Raw genomic sequence first — 4,349 nt, 5'->3', positions numbered from 1 at the left:
TTGTCTTTCATAAGGTACTGGCATTATAATAATGTGTTATGGGTTGCTCAAACATGAATGAGACTGAAATCAAGTCTTCATAGGCATTCCCATATGTTCCTAGCAATGATGTTGTTTTCTCTGTGACTACACATTATGTTCACGTCTAATTCAGTGTTCATCTCAACCCTAGTCATGCTGCAGTTTGGAGGAGCATCTCAACAACAACCAGCGCCAGCATCCGTACCTCCTTGCTGTTGGGCGTCAGAAAAGCAAGATTGACAACTTCTACATCACCTTGGATAAGCATCTCACCCCATGCCAGGCAAACCGCTCCCTTGGGGCTTTTGACGAACTTTTCAAGGCTCATTTTATGTTTAACTTGTCATATGATAGTGCACTTGTCAGCTTTTACACATTCTTACAGACAACTTTATACAACATTGATGTAGGGTGTCAGGAACGAGATCGGGATCCAATTGCAGGTGCAACAAAAATTCAATATTTATTTGAAAACAAAAATGTTCAGACAAAAAGTCAGCAAAGCAGCAATAACAGCCAGCAAGTGGTCAGACGGACCAGCGCGGAGCACTTGTCCGCTTCAGCAAAGCCCACAGGAACGAAAGGCGGCGATGAATAGCCGCGACTGAATTCCGGAGGGAGCGCGGCGTGCGAGCAGGGAGAGAGCGGGCGGAACTGCCGTGAAAAGAAGGGAATCCTGGCGGAGTAGAGCCAAAGCGGGGAGCAGGAGAGAATCCTAAAAGGCAGGCCAGCGAAAAACAAAAGTTGAAAAAGACAGGATCGCTAGACTAGCAGGACTAGGGAAAATACGGCAACTTGATGACAAGGCAAGAGAGTCAGAGCTTCCACACACAGAATAACGGACTGACGCAAGACAGAAAACACAAGGGCTTAATAAAGGGGAGAAAATTAGGACCAAACAGGGTGCAGGTGATGGGGAAAATTAGCTAACAAGGATAACAAGAGGGGCGGGGTGGACACCACAATGACAGCGCAGCACATGGCGAGCTGTCAAAACAAATGAACGTGCTCAGGACAACAAAGCACCCGGACAACAAACACAAGACAACAAAAACCTAGGCAGACCACACCGAGATCGTGACATAGGGAAAATGAAGGAGTCACCTAGAGTCAAAGACTTGAGAGCCAGACTACTTAACCAGACAGTAACCTTACAGAACCTAATTTCGGAGTATTAAGATAATGAGAGAATGCTGACCTGTTTTATTTGTCAGAAACAGCACTCCAGCAGTCAGTTGCTGATTTCACATTTAAGAGGTGAGCATAGTTACTTTCCAGGATCTAAGTTCAAATTGATTTGTTCTCAACAAGGTTGTAGGCGTCAATTCAAAACATATGCAGGTTTTCGTAAGCACCTTGATAATGTTCATAGCAATGTTCAGCAAACTGCTCAAACTAACTGTTGCATGTTCCCCAAGTGAGCCAGTTGCAAGTTCATCTCAAGTAGATTCTTTGGACGACAAAATGAATCCCCAGCATCAATCTCCTTGTTCCAGTGAATCCTCTGAGAACAATGATTCAGGGCTTACCAAAGATTCAACTGAAGAATTGTGTGAAAACACTTTAGTGACCTCAATTGTAGGAGATTTAGAGGAACTAACAGATGAGCTTCACTCACAAGCAAAGCATAACATGCTTTCATCTTTACCCACAAGTGACCCCTATAAATCTGTGGTAAACAATGTAATGGTGGTGGCTGCCCAAGCATTTAAAAAAAAAAAAAAAAAAAAAAAAAAAAAAAAAAAAAAAAAAACAGTGAATTTTTAAAGTGATGTTGTTCCGGCGCCAGCCAGGATTTATCCTGACAATTCTAAAATAACCCAGGATAGCAAAAGAAAAAGAAAAAAAAAAAAAAAAAAAAAAGAAACCACCTGTTACTATTTCAAGTTTCCGATTTGGAAGATTCGCGTCCAATCATTCATAAAAAATCCATAGAGAAAAGAAAAAAGAAGAAAAGGAAACACGGAATAAACATTAATTTCACAATTCAAAGTCAATAATATTAAACAAATCAAAAGATCAAAAAGCAAAATAATTAATCAAACAGTCATGAAACACAAGCACATCGAATGTGTGGGAGTGAATGTTATGTGAGTGTGAACGTGAGTGAATGAGTGCGTGTAATGGCGGCGTACAGGTACTGACCCGGTTTGCAGGAATGTAGGACGCTGGAGAGTGTAATGGCTGTCATCAGACACCAGGACAGGAGGGATAAGCAGCCTTTACTTGTCTTGAAAACATCTTCATTAAAATCCGACGATCTTGACGTGCAACGCATCAAGAGTCAAGTGGGACTCCGCAACGCACCAGTCATCGCTCACGGGAAGCAACAGTTGGACAAGCGGCCATCTTTCCATTTCACCCGGTAAATCCCCATCACTCTCACACTACAAACCTTACTGATGACGCAATCTCCTCTCGGTTCTTCTTCTTCTTCTTCTGTTTAATTGGCGGTTGGCAAGCAACATATGGTGTGCATTACCGCCACCTTCTGAAAAGGAGTGTGGATCTGGACTACTTACTCTTTCTAAAATAATAATACTAAAAAAAAAAGAAAAAAAGAAATAAATAATAATAATAATAAGAAAGAGAATAATAATAATAATGCAGTTATATTCTCCTTAGTAGACCCGTTTCTCTTAGGAAAAAGAACAGATGACTATAACATGCTTCTTCAGACTGTCTCTGTAATAACACTCTAAGCCTTAAGGGTACTTGCTCAGCTTCAAGGCACCTAAGTAACTCCTGCCTCTCATACTGGTACTTATTACAGGATTCTATCACATGCTCTATTGTTTCTTGAGTATTGCAGTCACTACACGTGCCATCACCATGTTTTTTCATTAAAAACAAAGTGCTGTTCAAACCTGTATGGCCTAGTCTCATTCTAGAGATCACATCTTCCTTCTGTGTGTTCCTATGTACGTTTCTGCACCCTCCCACATTCTTTTGAATGTTGTAAAAGTGTCTACCAGTTGGTTCACTGTCCCACAACTTGTGCCACTTTCCTCTCAGTTTATCCTTAACAATACTCTTAATTTCAGCCTTACTGTATTTAATTTCCATATCAATACTAGATCGCTCTGTAGCTTTCTTAGCATACTGATCTGCCAACTCATTCACTGTAACTCCAATGTGAGCTGGAACCCACAAAAGTGTGACACTGATTCCTAACTTCTGCAGATTGCTTATTAATTGAGTTATGTCTAGTACAATATCCTGCCTTGACTGAGACTGTAGGTTCTTAATGCTACACAATGCTGAAGTTGAATCTGAGACTATAACTATATTACTTGGCCTAAGCCTATTACTCTCGCTCCATGAGAGAGCCAAAAGAATAGCAATCAGCTCTGCTGTATAAACAGCTAAGTTGTTATTTAGCCTTCTCATTACAGCTATTTTTAGTTTTGGGATGACAAATGCTGCCCCCATTTGCTTATCTTCTCTTTTTGATGTATCTGTAAATATAATAGATCTATCCCCATATGTCTCTTGTATATACCATTCAACATAAGATTTACTAAATTCTTCAATTTCCTCCTTTGCCTCCAGGAGGCCAAAATCAACTGAAGGCACCTCAAGGATCCACAAAGGAACTGCAGGGTAGGATACTGTGGGACACACAGCTAGTTGGTCTACTTCAACTTCACTCGCCTTTTCTTTAATGATCCATCCAAAACTTTTAATTTTTGTGTTTCCTCTCTCTTGACAGTTTGTCAATGAATTCAGTCCTATGTGACCCTCTTGATGCCCTTTAAGATGAGCCCAGTAGACCAGAGATAGCTGATCTCGTCTGAGATGCAAAGGCATCTCTCCCAGTTCCACCTGTAAGGCTGCCACAGGAGTGGTTTTCATGGCTCCACTACATAACCTTAATGCTTGATTCTGAATAATGTCTAGTTTCTTCAGTACTGTTTTAGTAGCAGATCTATACACAATACACCCATAATCAAATATTGATTGTATTAAACCTATATAGATGGATTTCAAAGCAGGCCTATTTGCACCCCACTCTACACCTCGCAAACATTGCATTACATTCAACACTTTTTTACATTTCTCTATCATTTTTTGGATATGCATTACCCACGTTAATCGCTTGTCAAACCAAATACCAAGATACTTAAAATGGTCTGTCCTTTCCAACTCTTTGCCATAAATTGTGATCTTTAAGTCCTGACTTATAGTTTTCCTTGTGAAGAACATAACTTTAGTCTTCTCCACAGATATCCTAAAGCCCCACTCTAGAGCCCATTTTTGTACCATGTCTACTGCTTGCTGCATCTTATTTACAATATGGTTTATATTTCTTCCTTTTTTCCACATAG

Source organism: Labeo rohita, unplaced genomic scaffold (assembly GCF_022985175.1).
Source record: "Labeo rohita strain BAU-BD-2019 unplaced genomic scaffold, IGBB_LRoh.1.0 scaffold_382, whole genome shotgun sequence".
Classification (NCBI taxonomy): Eukaryota; Metazoa; Chordata; class Actinopteri; order Cypriniformes; family Cyprinidae; genus Labeo; species Labeo rohita.
The sequence above is the reverse complement of the archived record's forward strand: the minus strand, read 5'-3'. Positions refer to the sequence as shown.